General features: G+C 47.1%; 2 long non-coding RNA genes across 2 annotated transcripts; both read left to right on the forward strand.

Moving 5' to 3' along the window:
* The first annotated feature begins 145 nt into the window (after positions 1-145).
* Positions 146-14,390, forward strand: LOC309533902. Its single transcript, XR_014220496.1, has 3 exons — positions 146-299; positions 13,712-13,844; positions 13,982-14,390. It is a non-coding gene; the product is annotated as an uncharacterized lncRNA (long non-coding RNA).
* An 805-nt stretch (positions 14,391-15,195) lies between these two features.
* LOC309533904 lies at positions 15,196-16,616 on the forward strand. Its single transcript, XR_014220498.1, has 3 exons — positions 15,196-15,248; positions 16,346-16,402; positions 16,499-16,616. It is a non-coding gene; the product is annotated as an uncharacterized lncRNA (long non-coding RNA).
* The last annotated feature ends 1,288 nt before the right edge of the window (positions 16,617-17,904 follow it).

Genomic DNA, 17,904 nt, shown 5'->3' on the forward strand with positions numbered 1-17,904 from the left:
CCAGAGGCGCGCGCGGTTCCCATGGCAACAGACGCCGACGGGAAGCGCGCGGAAAGAGGTAAAGGGAGCCGCCGCTTCTCCTCCGCTTCTCCCCCCGAGGTGCTCCGGGCGGGGGGGGGGGCGAGGCCGAGGTCCCGGCGGGGCTTCTAGTCCTCATGGAAGGGGGCGAGGGAAGGGAGAAGGGGAGCTGCCCGGGAGGCCATTCACACGTGCGCCCTTCCCCCTCAGGACAGCGGGGTCGCCATGCAGCGGGCGGACTGAGCCTCCGGCAGCCCCGAGGCCGCGAACCTTCTGCGGAGGTGAGAGCGGAGAATGGGGATCAGGACCGGACCCAGAGCACCTCTGAAGGCAGCCTGCCTGGGTCGGGAGGGCAGACTCATCCTGGCCAGGGATGAGGGGAGAGGCAGCCCCAAAAACTCCTTCCCCAACCCTGGCAGAAGGAAACGGGGCTCCGTGGGTCCTACTCGGGTGTATTCTAAGGGTCTGCATAAAAGGCGGATCTACACGGATCCTCATGGATCCTCCACTTTTTAAAAAATAATTCCAACAAATGCAGTGTCAAATCACACCTAGAAGGCACGCCTACAAACTGGACTATAAAAAACGTGGATCCAACACTTTGCCGTGCTGCAGCACCATAAAAACATGGATCCGAGGCACGGATCCTCATGAATTCATATGATTTTTATACTGAAACAAAATAAAAACACCATGCTACTGTAGACCACATCTTAGTCTGTAGGAGGAACCAAAAAAATCACGCATCCACTGTTTCGTGGTGCCGCAATGGCGCAAAAACATGGTTAAAATACACGGATCCTCATGAATCCTCATGATTTTTGCACTAGATCAGCCCAAACTCACTTTCAAATTACACATCATGTCCAGGGGCACAACATCCACCACAGAAATCACGGATCCATAGCTTCCTGGCGAAACCGTGGCCCAAAAACGTGGTTTTCAAGAACGGATCTTCATGGATCCACACACTTTCTGCATCGGGCCAACCCAAACTCAGCGTCAAATCACATATCATAGTAAGGGGCACAGCCTACACCACAAAAAACTCGGATCCGCGCCTGCCTGGCCACGCCCTGGCCCAAAAACGTGGTTCCGAAGCACGGATCCTCATGAATCCTCATGATTTTTGCACTAGATCAGCCCAAAGTCACCATCAGATCAAACATCATGGCCATGGGCACAGCATCCACCACAAAAATCACAGATCCACGACTTCCTGGCGAAACCGTGGCCCAAAAACTTGGTTCCGAACCACAATCCTCATGGATCCTCACGCTTTTTGGATCGGACCACCCCAAACTCACCGTCAAATCACACATCATGTCCAGAGGCACAGCCTGCACCACAAAAATCATGGATCAACGGCTTCCTGACCATACCGTGGCCCAAAAACGTGGTTTTGAAGCACGGATCCTCATGGGTCCTCACGCTTTTTGCATTGGGCCAACCCAAACTCACCGTCAAATCACACATCATGTCCAGGGGCAGAGCCTGCACCACAAAAAACTCGGATCCACAGCTTCCTGGCCACTCCGTGGCCCAAAAACGTGGTTCCGAAGCACGGATCCTCATGGATCCTCACGCTTTTTGCATTGCGCCACCCCAAACTCACCGTCAAATCACACATCATGTCCAGGGGCACAGCCTGCACCACCAAAAACTCGGATCCACGGCTTCCTGGCCACTCCAAGGCCCCAAAACGTGGTTTTGAAGCACGGATCCTCATGGATCCTCACGCTTTTTGAATTGAGCCAACCCAAACTCACTGTCAAATCACACGTCATAGCCAGGAGCAGAGCTTGCACCATAAAAATTATGGATCCACGGCTTCCTGGCAACGCCATGGCCCAAAAAGGTGGTTTTGAAGCACGGATCCTCAAGGATCCTCACTCTTTTCGCATTGGGGCTCCCCAAACTCACCATCAAATCACACATCATAGCCACGGGCACAACTCACAAATCATGAGTTGCACTACAAAAATCACAAAAATCACAAAAATCCCCTTACCTGCACTGTTAATGTCACCACTGCAATATTATTATTAGAGCCAATAGGAGAATATATGACTACCGTATTTTTCGCTCTATAGGACACACTTTTTACCTTCCAAAAATTAAGGGAAATGTGTGTGCGTCCTATGGAGCGAATGCAGGCTCCTTGGCTTCAGCGATAGCAACACGAAGCCTCCGATGCGCAGAGGGAGCGCTCCCTCCACGCTCCAGAGGCTATGCGTTGCTTTCACTGAAGCCTGGAGAGCGAGAAAGTGACCCAGAAACTACAACTAATCCAGAACGCAGCAGCTAGTCTGGTGACTGGGAGTGGCCACCAAGACCATATAACACATGTCCTGAAAGACTTACATTGGCTCCCAGTACATTTCTGAGCACAATTCAAAGTGTTGGTGCTGACCTTGAAAGCCCTCAACGGCCTCGGCCCAATATACCTGAAGGAGCATCTCCACACCAATCATTTTGCCCAGACACTGATGTCCAGCACCAAGGGCCTTCTGGTGGTTCCCTCACTGTGAGAAGCAAAGTGACAAGGAACCAGGCAGAGGGCCTTCTTGGTTGTGGCGCCCGCCCTGTGGAATGTCCTCCCATTAGGTCAAAGAGATAAACAACTACCTGACATTTAGAAGACATCTGACGACAGCCCTGTTTAGGGACGTTTTTAATGTCTGACTTTTTAATGTATTTTTATTTCATTTTTTGGGAAGCCACCCAGAGTGGCTGGGGAAACCCAGCCAGATGGGCAGGGTACAAATTTTTTTTTAGTAGTAGTAGTAGTAGTAGTAGTAGTAGTAGTACTTTGTAGGATTTGATAATCTTTATAGGTCTTTTAAATTTCTAATCTATCTATCTATCATCTATCTATCTATCTATCTATCTATCTATCCCCTCCCCCGTTTCCCTTTCTGTACTTCCTTATCCTTATAAAATTGAATATATATATATATATATATATGCTTTCGTAGATTTTCACGGGTACAGGAATGCAGGTTTTGGTGTCTTCGGGTGTCTTCCCGTGTAAGAGTCGGGGTGTCTGTGCGACGTTTCGACGAGGTCTCACTCGTCATCTTCAGGCTGGTGCTTTCGGCTTCTTGTTACTGGAACAGAGCAGAGTCTGGTGTTTGAGTTCCTATAAATACTGTTGAGGGGTGTGGTGTATAGCCTCCAACGTTCTGGGCAGAGAGGAAGTTCCTAGATTAGTGTGCCTTTTCTTCTTTTGTTCCTTAATTACTTGAGGGATATCTTGGGTGATTTCATGAGTGATATTCTGAATACCACTGGGTGGGTCATTAAGTGTAGATTAGTTGCTAAAGCTAAAGTTGCTAAAGTTGCTAAACCAATCAACCACACCATGAGTGATATTCTGAATACCACTGGGTGGGTCATTAAGTGTAGATTAGTTGCTAAAGCTAAAGTTGCTAAAGTTGCTAAACCAATCAACCACACCAGACCCAAACCCAGACCCTCTCCACAGACATATTACAGACTCCATCCAGTAGCCAAACTATAGTGGCACCTCCGGATGCTGCACCCCCCTGCAATCCCTACACAGATCTGGCTGGCACAAGGCACAAAACCACAGCTCGCCCCTATACACGAAGCCAAGCCAGAGCACAACTAAATGCAGCACAGCCATCTTCTCAGAAAAACTCTTCACAAGCTCAAGAGGTCAAGACACGAAAGCTTTAGCAACTAATCTACACTTAATGACCCACCCAGTGGTATTCAGAATATCACTCATGAAATCACCCAAGATATCCCTCAAGTAATTAAGGAACAAAAGAAGAAAAGGCACACTAATCTAGGAACTTCCTCTCTGCCCAGAACGTTGGAGGCTATACACCACACCCCTCAACAGTATTTATAGGAACTCAAACACCAGACTCTGCTCTGTTCCAGTAACAAGAAGCCGAAAGCACCAGCCTGAAGATGACGAGTGAGACCTCGTCGAAACGTCGCACAGACACCCCGACTCTTACACGGGAAGACACCCGAAGACACCAAAACCTGCATATATATATATATATATTTAAAATTTACGGCTCCACAGTTTTCTGGGTCGCCCCATATTCATTACCCAACCACCTATGTTGCTCATGGCCAGATCACTTTGGGGCACTGCCATGCTGTAAAAAGATTCTCATGAAGCACAGATCCCCATGGATCCCTAGGTTTTTTTATGTTTGGTCACCCTGAAATCACTATCAAATCACACATGATGTATATGACCACAGAACGAACCACAAAAACCACAGAGCACAGCCAAGGAACAAACACTATATTAAATACTTTAATCCTCATGGATCGGCATGATTGTTAAATGGACTCCACCAAATTATATTATAAGATCACACCAATGTCCATGGAATGACCGAAATACAAACGCTATCTGAAATGTTCTGCATTAGCAAGAACATTGAAATAAAATGACATTCATATTCATAGCTTCCACTGTGAAGAACTGCACCTGGAAATTTTTGACACTGCTAAACCTCAAGAATGTCCAAGGCAGAGATTGTGATGATCTTACCTGTGAATGTAAATTATCAAACCAACTAGATGAAGACCACCAAAGTAACCATGAAAAACAATCACCTGTCTTGCGTCAATTCAGCTACAAATGGTTTTGGGACAAAAGTTGGTTGCTTTGCAGGGATAGTAATTATAAATGGAGGTTTAACTGCAAGTTTTTTTGAGAACAGATTTTGTCAGTGCAAACTTTGAAATAGGGGGTTTCCAACGTTGTGCCCATGGGAATCATGTTGCCTGCTGACAGCTTTCCTGGAGTCCACCACGTGTTTTTAGAAAAAGAACAGGATTAGTGGTGAATTGTGCCCAGCATGACTTCAGATTGTTCATAGTACATTTGATTGACTACAGGGGCATATGAAGGGGCAGCGGGGTGATGGTGCCCCAGGGTGCCATGCTGGGGGGAGAGTGACAGTAAGGTCGCTGTACTGGCTGCCGCTCTTGCGGCAACTGTACAGGCAGCCCCTCTCGCAGCAACCGTATGGGCCATACGGGCAGCTGCTCTCGCAGCGACTGTACAGGCTGCTGCTCGCGTGGCGTCCGTACAGGCAGCTCCTCTCACGGCGGCCGTACAGGCTGTGTGGGCAGCCGCTCTCCTGGCGACCTTCTTAGCATGTCTGTATAAGATGGATTCAAAATATCCCTATAGTTTTGCGGCTGATCATTTTTTGCACCAACTGATATACCCAGGCAAGGTACCGTAATTCCAGTGACTACGGTCCTTTCACATGTACCATTGCCCATCTGATTGCTTCTGCTGCCCAATTACAGTTCATACAAAAGGATATGGCTGCCATTAGACCCTGGATTGCAAAAGAAATAATACAGTACTGTGGGAAAACCTATTTTGAAGGACAAGACAAATATTTTCAAGTGGAAATTGATGCTGTTCCTCCCAAGAAGAGACAAATCTTGAACGAGAGTTACATTACTGTGTCTCGATCATGCCCAGAGGGATGGAAGGATACACTAACCTATTGCTCAGATATCCTTGTTTGAAGGCTGCTGGTCACTATGTTTCTTGAAGGAAGGGTGCAGGAGGCCCAGTGGTGACCTAACTATGGCTTACTGTGAAGGAAACTGCAAGGACTGGTACCACTGCTTTCGCATAGGCATTGATTCAAAAGATCTTCCAGAGGTTTTTGTGTGTCCAGACTGTCAATCCACTGTGGCCAAATAGATTTTGAAACTGCGAACTGTCATATTCCACAGGTTGGTATAATACAGCAAAATCCAAACATATAGTTTTCATCATCATGGCAGGGATGGTCCTTTTCCATAGAATTCTTATTTATGGAGTTAGTTTTTATATCCTGCTTTTCTCTACTTGAAGGAGTCTCAAAGTGGCTAAAAATCTCCTTTCCCTTCCACCCCCACAACAGACACCTTGTGAGGTAGGTGGGGCTGAGAGAGTTCAGAGAGAAGTGTGACTGGCCCAAGGTCACCCAGCAGCTGCATGTGGAGGAGCGGGGAAGCGAACCCAGCTCACCAGATTAGAGTCCACCGCTCTTAACTACCACACCACAGAAACGTATCTCTTAAAACTCTGGAGCAAGCTGTTCAGTTCAGCCTCATAGTGATACTGATTTGTGGAGGGAAGGTTGGTGATGAGCAAGATCTGTTCCCATTTCCCAACACAGAGACCATAGAGCAGTTTCTTTTGGGGGCAGAACCTGCAGAGTGTTTCTGTTCAGAATTTCCATGGCAGAAATTGGCTAAGTGCCTTTATAAACATTCAGCTTCTCAAATCGAACCCCATCATGAAACTTTCAGGTGTAGCTGTTGGAGGTGGAGGGCAGAGAAGGTGCTAGTCCTTACCTCCCTCCTCCCAGCCTATCATTGCCCAATGGGCTGAATTTCAGGGCTTTTGCATGTAAAGGGCAAGCTTGTTCTTTACTTGTTTAGACTCTTTAAACTTGGAAACAGATATTTGGCTCCATGACCAAAATGACCAAAAGGGTCAGCTTCTAGAGGACTGGAAAGATCATAATTGTACTTCCCCTACCCTCAGCCCTAACTCCGTTGAGTATTTTTTGTTATGAGACTGAGTGTTTGGGGCTGATGCTGTAGCATTCTTGTCTGGGGGCTTGATGGAAAAACAGAAAAGTGACCCTCACCTAACTCTCCAATGCCCTTCAACAAGAATGCTGTAGGAAATATTGCTAAGCCCAAAGGGAGGCAAGAATTTGCTTCAGCTCACCTTGTTAATGGCAGAGCAAAAGCTATGCGTGTGTCATTCTCAATCAGTCTACTTTCAGGGCTGATTTTAGAACCCTCTTATATCAGGCCACATGGTCACTGGAGGTGGCCCCATCATGCAAACATGACTATCCACACAGGGACCATCTATTTTTGTTTTTTTTCCTGATACTGGATTTTAAGTTACAGTTACATCTTTTTAAACAGCTGTCAGTATATCACACTGTATTCCACTTGCCTTCCGAATGAACACGTGGCTCTCACCACATAGCGGGTTAGGTTGAGACTGCTGATCCAAAGTAATCATTATTTTTTACGGTAATTACAATCCTGCTTTCCCATGTACCAGCTTACCTTGACTTCAGTAAGGCCTTTGAAAAGATCCCCCATGATATTATTGCAAAACAAGTAGTAAAATGTGGGCTAGACAAAGCTACTGTTAGGTGGATTTGTAATTGGTTGATGGGCTGAACCCAAAGGGTGCTCATCAGTGGCTCACCTTCATCCTGGAAAAAAATGACTACTGGGGTTCCACAAGGTTCTGTCCTGGGCCTGGTCCTATTCAATAGTTTTATAAATGATTTGGATGATGGAATAGAGGGTGTGCTAATCAAATTTGCAAATGACTGCAAACTGGGAGGGGTTGCTAATACACCAGAGGACAGGGTCAAAATTCAAAATGACCTGAATAGCCTAGAGAGCTGGGCCAAAACCAACAATATGGAGTTCAATAGGGAGAAATGTAAGGTACTGCACCTGGATAGAAAAAATGAAATGCACAGGTGGGGGACACTTGGCTTGACAACAGTACCTGTGAAAGGGATCTGGGAGTCTTAGTCAACCACAAGCTGAATATGAGTCAACAGTGTGATGTGGCAGCTAAGAATGCCAATGCAATTCTGGGCTGCATCAATAGGAGTATAGTGTCTAGATCAAGTGAAGTAATGCTACCACACTATTCTGGTTGGTTGGTCAGACCACACCTGAAATACTGTGTCCAGTTGAAGAAGGATATTGTCAAGTAGGAGCATGTCCAGAGGAGGGTGACCAAAATGTAAAAGGTCTGGAATTCAAGCCCTATGAGGAGAGACTTAGGGAGCTGGATTTGTTTAATCTAGAGAAGAGAAGATTAAGGAGTGACATGATAGCCATGTTTAAATATTTGAAGGGATGTCATGTTGAAGAGGGAGCAAGCTTGTTTTCTGCTGTTCTAGAGACTAGGATGCAGAATAATGGATTCAAACTATGGGAAAAGAGATTCCACCTGGGCGTGGTAATCCAGTCAGGGAAAAAGGGAGGCATACTATGTTTAGGGCACCGTTTCCAGCCCCTTCCCCTTTTCGGGGTGAGCATAGTGGATCCTAAAAAGGGCTGCTCAGTCATGGATACAGCTGCTGAGCTGCTCAACGGCCTCATTCCTTGAGTCAGAACGACTGACCTCCCATGTGTCGGTTCATGACTAGGGGCTTCACATTCCTGCCACAGTAGCCATTTAGTGATGGCCATGGGGGGAGGGTTTGGGGAGGTTGGGTTTTTGGTTTTTGGAAGACGCCTGTGCGTGAATTTGTTTTATGTGTGTAGATCAGTGCACGCTGACCAACGCACAGTCTTCGCAGTAGGGCTCTGTTCTGATGGCATGAGTAGTCACGACAAACTGGTGGATCCTATCTGCTGCAGCCTTCATTCGCCTTCAGAGCCGTTGTAACACACTGCTTGTTATCACCCGCCTGTTCTGCCGTTGAGGACTTCTTGGATCATTCTTTGTCTAACTCCTTCCCTGTTATGTACTAAGTTTGGATCCTAGAACAATAGGCAAGTAGGATCCTAGAATGCAAGAACTGATTGGCTTGCAGGAAAAGACCAATCAGGCTCCAGGAGGGAAGCAGAATCAGCTAGTCAGACGGGACTCATTGTGTAAATAATGTCTATAAAAGCCTGAGGTTTTGGGGGAAATTCAATCACTGTTTTACAAGCTGCAATAAAGAGCATGAAATCACTACAGGACTCTGAGCATATTTAATTTTCTTTGACCTTACCACCTTGGGTGACCCTGCTGGGAGTATACGAGATTCCCAATGGCTTCACTCACAAGGGTAATAGGAATGTGCAAGCCCACTCACCATGACAAGTGAGAGAACTGAGATAGATTGCACTGAGCCCTGGTTCTCATTAGACAAAGCGTTCCACCAAAAAGGCTCTGGCTCTGGTTGAGGACAGCTGGATATGTTTTGGGCCAGGGACCACCAGTAGGTTGCTGTCAGATGAGCGTCACACTCATGGGGGGTGTATTGGAAGAGAATTCCCACAGATAAGAAAGGTCACAGACTGTTTAGGGCTTTAAAGATTCGCACCAAAACATTGAACCTGATTCGATACTCCACCTGGAGCCAATCCAGCTGATGAACAACCAACTGAATGTGGGCTCTCCACAAAGTCCAAGTAATAACTCATGCATCTGCATTTTAGACCATTTGGAGTTTCTGGAGCAGTCTCAAGGGTAGCCCTGCATATCTATCTCTCTCACTCTCTCTCTCTCTCTATCACATTTATGCCCTGCACTCCCCGGCTCAGGTGTACAGCAAGTTAAAGTAGTCTAGTCTGCAGGTGACTACTGCATGGTTCACCATGGCTAGGCTGAAAAGGGACAGGTACGGTACCGATCTCCTAACCTAACATAGATTCAAAAATTCCAGTTTGGCTACATTTGTGACCAATGCCTCCATAGAGACAGAAGCATCCAGGACCACACCGGGACTCCTGATAGCGGCTACAGGTGACTATTGCGCCGCATGAAGAGCTGGGAGCTGGCAAACCAAACTGAAATTATTCTGGCCCAGCCATTGGACGCCCATCCTTAAAGGATAGAGATTCAGCCGACTCAGTTTCCTCCATCCCAGCACACCCACCTAAAAATTGGCCAATATATCCAGGGTAGCATCTGGCAGTAGATCCATGATGTTTGTGGTCAGATCTGTGGTTATGTACAAGATATTTGAATAAAGGGTGAATTTGGGGTTCCCGAATGCAAAAAGTGTGATGATCCATGAGGATCTGTGCTTCAAAACCACGTTTTTGAGCCATGGAGTGGCCAGGAAGCTGTGGATCCGTGTTTTTTGTGGTGCAGGCTGTGCCCATGGCCATGATGTGTGATTTGAAGGTGAGTTTGGGTTGGCCAATGGAAAATGCATGAGGATCCATAAGGATCCATGCTTTGAAACCACGTTTTTGGGCCACAGTATGGCCAGGAACCCGTGGATCCGAGTTTTTTTGTGGTGCAAGCTGTGTCCCATGGCATGAAGTGTGATTTGACAGTGATTTAGGGGTAGCCCAGTGCAATAAGTGTGAGGATCCACGAGGATCCGTGCTTCAAAACTACATTTTTGGGCTACGGTGTCGCCAGGAAGCCATGGATCCGAGTTTTTTGTGGTGCAGGCTGTGCCCCTGTGAATGATGTGTCATTTGATGGTGAGTTTGGGCTGATCTAGTGCAAAAAGCGTGAGGATCCATGAGGATCCGTGCTTCAAAACCACGTTTTTGGGCCTTGGAGTGGCGAGGAAGCCGTGGATCCGAGTTTTCTGTGGTGCAGGCTCTGCCCCTGGACATGATGTGTTATTTGACTGTGAGTATGGGTTGGCGCAATGCAAAAAGCGTGATGATCCATGAGGATCCGTGCTTCAAAACCACGTTTTTGGGCCATGGAGTGGCCAGGAAGCCGTGCATCCGAGTTTTTTGTGGTGCAGGCAGTGCCCCTGGACATGATGTGTGATTGGACGGTGAGTTTGGGTTGGCCCAATGCAAAAAGCGTGAGGATCCATGAGGATCCGTGCTTCAAAACCACGTTTTTGGGCCTTAGAGTGGCCAGGAAGCCGTGGATCCGAGTTTTTTGTGGTGCAGGTTGTGCCCCTGGCCATGATGTGTGATTTGACTGTGAGTTTGGGTTGGCCCAATGCAAAAAGCATGAGGATCCATGAGGATCCGTGCTTCAAAACCACGTTTTCGGGCCATGGTGTTGCCAGGAAGGCGTGGATCTCGGTTTTTGTGGTGCAGGCTGTGCCCCTGGCCATGATGTGTGATTTGACGGTGAATTTGGGCTGATCTAGTGCAAAAAGCGTGAGGATCCATGAGGATCCGTGCTTCAAAACCACGTTTTTGGGCCATGGAGTGGCGAGGAAGCCGTGGATCCGAGTTTTCTGTGGTGCAGGCTGTGCCCCTGGCTATGATGTGTGATTTGACGGTGAGTTTGGGTTGGCCCAATGAAAAAAGCGTTAAGATCCATGAGGATCCGTGGTTCGGAACCAAGTTTTTGGGCCACGGTATGGCCAGGAAGCCGTGGATCCGTGATTTTTGTGATGGATGCTGTGCCCCTGGCCATGAAGTTTGATCTGATGTAGACTTTGGGCTGATCTAGTGCAAAAAGCGTGAGGATCCATGAGGATCCGTGCTTCAAAACCACGTTTTTGGGCCTTGGAGTGGCCAGGAAGCCGTGGATCTGAGTTTTTTGTGGTGCAGGCTGTGCCCCTGGACATGATGTGTGATTTGACAGTGAGTTTGGGTTGGCCCAATGCAAAAAGAGTGAGGATCCATGAGGATCCGTGCTTCAGAACCACGTTTTTGGGCCATGGAGTGGCTAGGAAGCTGTGGATCCGAGTTTTTTGTGGTGCAGGCTGTGCCCCTGGACATGATGTGTGATTTGACGGTGAGTTTGGGGTGGCCCAATGCAAAAAGTGTGAGGATCCATGAGGATCCGTGCTTCAAAACCACGTTTTTGGGCCTTGGAGTGGCCAGGAAGCCGTGGATCTGAGTTTTTTGTGGTGCAGGCTGTGCCCCTGGGAATGATGTGTGATTTGACGGTGAGTTTGGGGTGGCCCAATGCAAAAAGAGTGAGGATCCATGAGGATCCGTGCTTCGGAACCACGTTTTTGGGCCATGGGGTGGCCAGGAAGCTGTGGATCCGAGTTTTTTGTGGTGCAGGCTGTGCCCCTGGACATGATGTGTGATTTGACGGTGAGTTTGGGGTGGCCCAATGCAAAAAGCGTGAGGATCCATGAGGATCCGTGCTTCAAAACCACGTTTTTGGGCCTTGGAGTGGCCAGGAAGCCGTGGATCTGAGTTTTTTGTGGTGCAGGCTGTGCCCCTGGGAATGATGTGTGATTTGACGGTGAGTTTGGGTTGGCCCAATGCAAAAAGTGTGAGGATCCATGAGGATCCGTGCTTCGGAACCACGTTTTTGGGCCTTGGAGTGGCCAGGAAGCCGTGGATCTGAGTTTTTTGTGGTGCAGGCTGTGCCCCTGGGAATGATGTGTGATTTGACGGTGAGTTTGGGGTTGCCCAATGCAAAAAGTGTGAGGATCCATGAGGATCCGTGCTTCAAAACCACGTTTTTGGGCCTTGGAGTGGCCAGGAAGCCGTGGATCTGAGTTTTTTGTGGTGCAGGCTGTGCCCCTGGGAATGATGTGTGATTTGACGGTGAGTTTGGGGTTGCCCAATGCAAAAAGTGTGAGGATCCATGAGGATCCGTGCTTCGGAACCACATTTTTGGGCCTTGGAGTGGCGAGGAAGCCGTGGATCCGAGTTTTCTGTGGTGCAGGCTCTGCCCCTGGACATGATGTGTTATTTGACTGTGAGTATGGGTTGGCCCAATGCAAAAAGCGTGAGGATCCATGAGGATCCGTGCTTCAAAACCACGTTTTTGGGCCTTGGAGTGGCCAGGAAGCCGTGGATCTGAGTTTTTTGTGGTGCAGGCTGTGCCCCTGGGAATGATGTGTGATTTGACGGTGAGTTTGGGGTGGCCCAATGCAAAAAGTGTGAGGATCCATGAGGATCCGTGCTTCGGAACCACGTTTTTGGGCCATGGAGTGGCCAGGAAGCTGTGGATCCGAGTTTTTTGTGGTGCAGGCTGTGCCCCTGTGAATGATGTGTGATTTGACGGTGAGTTTGGGCTGATCTAGTGCAAAAAGCGTGAGGATCCATGAGGATCCGTGCTTCAAAACCACGTTTTTGGGCCATGGAGTGGCGAGGAAGCCGTGGATCCGAGTTTTCTGTGGTGCAGGCTCTGCCCCTGGCTATGATGTGTGATTTGACGGTGAGTTTGGGTTGGCCCAATGCAAAAAGCGTGAGGATCCATGAGGATCCGTGCTTCGGAACCACGTTTTTGGGCCACGGTTTCGCCAGGAAGTCGTGGATCTGTGATTTTTGTGGTGGATGCTGTGCCCCTGGACATGATGTTTGATCTGATGGTGACTTTGGGCTGATCTAGTGCAAAAAACATGAGGATTCATGAGGATCCGTGCTTTGGAACCACGTTTTTGGGCCAGGACGTGGCCAGGCAGGTGTGGATCCGAGTTTTTTGTGGTGTAGGCTGTGCCCCTTACTATGATATGTGATTTGATGGTGAGTTTGGGTTGGCCCGATGCAGAAAGCGTGTGGATCCATGAAGATCCGTTCTTGAAAACCACGTTTTTGGGCCACGGTTTCGCCAGGAAGTCGTGGATCTGTGATTTTTGTGGTGGATGCTGTGCCCATGGCCATGATCTTTGATCTGATGGTGACTTTGGGCTGATCTAGTGGAAAAATCATGAGGATCCATGAGGATCCGTGTTTTTTAACCATGTTTTTGCGCCCCTGCGCCCCCCCGAAACAGTGGATGCGTGATTTTTTTGATGCTTTCTACAGAGTAAGACATGGTCTACAATATCATGGTGGTTTTATTTAATTTGGATGAAAAAATCATATGAATTCAAGAGGATCCGTGTAGATCCGCCTTTTACCTTTTTCCGTATTCTAAGAGCAAAACACAGAGCACGAAAATAGAAACAAAACAGTCCCACCAAATGTCCTCACACTATTCCCTATTCTTCAGTGCTCCCTCCTCTTGCCGTTTTCCGAAATCTACTGGCCATTTCAAAACAGATACATGTAGCTTAAGACAGCATTCATGCCTCTCTCTACTCAGTTTTACAGGGAAAAGGTGGTGTGAAACGGAGTATATCTTGACGGCAAGTGACTCTCTACTGCAAGAGTCCAACTTCTTCCTTGTGAATGGGTTAACGGCCACAGATGGAGCAGCTTGCAGCGCAAGCAGAAATGTAGGAACACAGTGTGTGCCTCCTGCAATTTATATCCTTTCCCCCAGGCTAGCATACCTTCTTAAACCGAATCTGAAATTGAATCACATCCATCGCGGTCATACAGTCTATCCATGTAGGTTATATATCCCTTCCAGATACATGCAGCAGCCAACAATCTGAGTCAGTGAGCAAGCCAGCCAAAATCAACATTTCGTCATGTCTGCAAACAGAGGACTCACTCCTGTGCCGCCATCTACTTCAAAGGAAGAAAACAAAAAACTGAGAGATGCTTCTTCCTTAGTTTCTGCCAGCAAGGATAGTAACGGTAAATCTTGCAGCAGGTTGTTCAGTATCGAATAGCTGCAGCCAGGGTTGAGTTTTGTTGACTGCCTCTGTCTGCAGTGTTTGGATTCCTGAAAGTACTGTGATATATTTGTAGGAGTAGGACTGTTAATATTTGGTTCAGTTCAAGCACATTTTGGGCCTAACAAGATATGCGGTTGTTGCCATCCGAGTGCATGGGGGGAGCAGGTCCTTCAGGACTGTATGGAGAGAAGGAAGTAGGACGTGGGGATCAGGTTAAGAAGAAGTGGTTGGACCTGAATCCCTTGTGCCTGCTGTTTGTTACTGCCTATAGCAGGAATATCAATTCTTCCACCTCTTCTATAAGTATCCTTTAATATGCCTCTTTACATATGGTTGCTTATCATTTAAAGAAGTCACTTTCCAATAATTAAGATAACTGGAGGAGAAAATGTCTAACTAAGGCTATCTTAGTTTTGTATGTAGTCCTAAACCTTTGGTGAGTCCATCATCACTATAAAATCCTGTCCATGCCATGGATTAAGTGAGGAAACTAGCCCTGCTGCAGTCTTAAAAATCAAATTATAATATTTTAGCATTGATAGAGGAGGAGTTAAGCAACCTTGAACTTTTAAGGGGGGGGGGCATAATTCATGAAATGCCAAGTTGGTGTTGAAGCCAGGAATGTTAAGCGCTACTCATGTTTAACACTTTTAAAAATAATTTTTTTAAAAAACCAATTCTTCATTAGTGGCAGGGTGCTCATTTGTTAAAGAATTTTAAAAAACTTAGAATGAAACACATGGTCACGAAATGTTGCAGGCATCGGGGAGGCCAATCTGTTGCTAACTGTTAGTGTGGGTAAAGGTGCTATGTAATAAGTGAACATTAGAGTCTGGTAACCATGTTCCACAAAACTGGAGGTGTGTGTACCTGTATAAAAACCCAACTCTACATATCCTCTTGGGAGTGTGTGGATTCCTTATGTCTCAGTAGCATATTTTAAGATCTTCTCTGTCTGTTCTGTCTTTAGCCTACAGGTATAGCAGACAGTCTTGTTCCAGAGGAATTTCATATTCTAAAGAACAGAGGTGTCCTGCACTTGGAGTATTATGATGAGTGAGTGTTCCTGCACTTCTTTTAGTTGCTCCTGCGTTGCATCCAGGAGTGACTCACTTGGCTAATAATAGCCTCCAAGCAGTGGACCTGCTACTGCTTACTCGGAGGGAACCGGTGAGGCAGTGGTGAGGCTGTGCCTGTGTACCAGCTGAAGCTCCAGGTCAGTTCCACTGCCTTGCCTTGCCCCTCCATGTCCTGGTGAGCAGCAGTGACTCAGCTGCCAGGAGGCCAGTGCTGCAACTCCACCCCACCTGGCGATCTGCTCCTGGTTGCGCCTACTAAATGGGATGATGTGGCAAGGCCAAAAGCACCTGCATCTGGGCAGGAAACCTATCAAAATTCTATTTCACCATTTTGCCAAGTTCAACACTTTCAATTTTTCAACTAAGGGATGCTCAACTTGCATATATTCTCAGACAGAGACCCAGGGACTTAAAATGCCACCCAAACTGAATTCCTCATGGATGGCCAGGCAGTATAATGAAGTTGGTCTCAGTTAGAATTAGATTTTTTAAATTAAAAAATCTCAAACGTAGATGTGCACGAGGGAAACTGCAAGCAGATTTGTTTACTATGGATCGATTAACAGAGCCCAGAGGCCAGAAATCTGAATTAGGACTTGAAAGCGTGAATCAGGGTTGCACTCTGCCCATTGGGCATCTCTGATCTGGCACTTTTCTCCCAGCCTGATTCACTTCTTGTACTGGAGTTAGACTGGAAGGAAAATAAATTTGAATGACACAAGGTGGGAAAAGAACAAAGACAAACATGGATGCATAATCTCATCTAGCCTAGCCCTTCATTTGGGCCCCATTTCTGCATGAGAAATATATAGCAGATTACCATTCCCCAGCCCCACTCTTTTCCTTACGCAGGTTCATTGTAGTTTTATGTCACCGTGAGTCTCATTGTAACAGAGAACATCTTCAATTAATTCACTTGCCTGCAACAGAGTGGCCCGTCTCTTAGTCTAATGTGCGGTATTTTTAAATTTACACAGTAAAAATAAAATAAATGGTTGAGTCCTAGAGTCCAAAGAGATTTTTCAAGTACAGTCGTCTATTGCTGTTAACATCATCATTATTAATCCGTTGCAGTAAATATACAACCCTGCTAGAAGACGATGAAAACAGACTGCGGGTTTTCCCATCCATGTGAGTGACACTCTGAATCAAGATGCTTTTGTAGCGCATGCTATAGAAGGTGTTGTGACTCAGAGGCATGTTGTCCCTTTGCTGCTGCCTTGCTAGGAAGCCGTCTGGGAGGCTGGAGGTCCTGCAGCTGATGAAGGTGATGGACACCATGCTGGAAAGGGCTGGAACAAATAATAAGGATGTTGGCGTAACAGGGGTTTCCCAGGTAAATAATTCCTGCCAATTCCTCATTCAATCGCATCCTCCTTGATATTGCCCACTTCTAGTTATACTGTACATCATTGCTGGTGAACCTCTACTTTATGGGCCTCGTTAGGCCTGCCGGACCTCAGAGGCTGTCCCCCGGCCATTTGAGGCAAGCGATCCCCACCTCCCCTAGACCTGACGTCATATATGAGAGTTCAAGCTGCAGTTCTGGCTAAAGGAAGGGGAATTGGCAATGCACTCTTAAGTATGCTACTGATTCTTCCTTTGCATCAAAGTCATCATCGCTTTTTGAACTTGGCACTCTTTTTTATTGTCTTGCCATGACAATGGCAAAAGGTGCCACATTCAAAAAGAACTGACTTTTTGATGCAAAGAAAGAAGCAGGAGTTCACTCTCAGGACACTCCCAATTCTTCCTTTGCATCCCTGGCTTAGATTTAAGTTGCACCTGCAAGGGAGCATTTTTCTACTGCAGCCATGGCTTATATTAAAGCCAGGCTACGAAGGAAGAATCTGGTGCACACTTGATTCTTGATTCTTTGCTTTCAAGCAGAATCAGCACCCCACAAAGTGGTTGACGCTGGGAATAGGTTTAGGGTTCCGACTCTGGCTACACATGTTTACTAGGAACAGTTGACTGGCAGGTTGAAAATCAGCAGGTTGAAAATCAGAGTCGAGCACTCTATTCCTGAACATTTTGTGCCAGTTGTTCTGTCAAAAACAGAGGTTCATGTGGATTCCGAGAAGGCAAAGAATAAAGATTTGCTCCTTCATAACATAATTTATTTAAAGGCAGGGTAGTGCAAAAGCAGGCAGCTGGTGTCCCTTCAGTCACTGGGAACGTAATAGCAAGAAATGGAGGCTCCAAGAGCAAGCCGTGGCACATACCATGGCCCTGGTCATTGCGGGCGCTCCAGAGACTTGTGTAGCTTAAATTATTCACACTTTCATTTGATTACCTTTTGTATGTGATGCAGGCCTTCACTGAAGTCCCCAAGACGCAGGGGGACTGCATATGATACATCATGTCATTCTTCTCCTGCATACATTGAACTTACATGCAGCTTGCCAGGATGGTTGACTAACGCCTTTTTCTATTAGCAGTTCTCTAAGGTGTCCAGGTGGGATGCGGGTGGCGCTGTGGTCTAAACCACAGAGCCTAGGACTTGACGATCGGAAGGTTGGCGGTTCAAATCCCCACGACGAGGTGAGCTCCCGTTTCTCGGTTCCAGCTCCTGCCAACCTAGCAGTTCGAAAGCACGTCAAAGTGCAAGTAGATAAATAGGTACCACTCCG

This window comes from Podarcis vaucheri, assembly GCF_965113315.1.
Source record: "Podarcis vaucheri genome assembly, chromosome: 6".
NCBI classification, from domain to species: Eukaryota; Metazoa; Chordata; class Lepidosauria; order Squamata; family Lacertidae; genus Podarcis; species Podarcis vaucheri.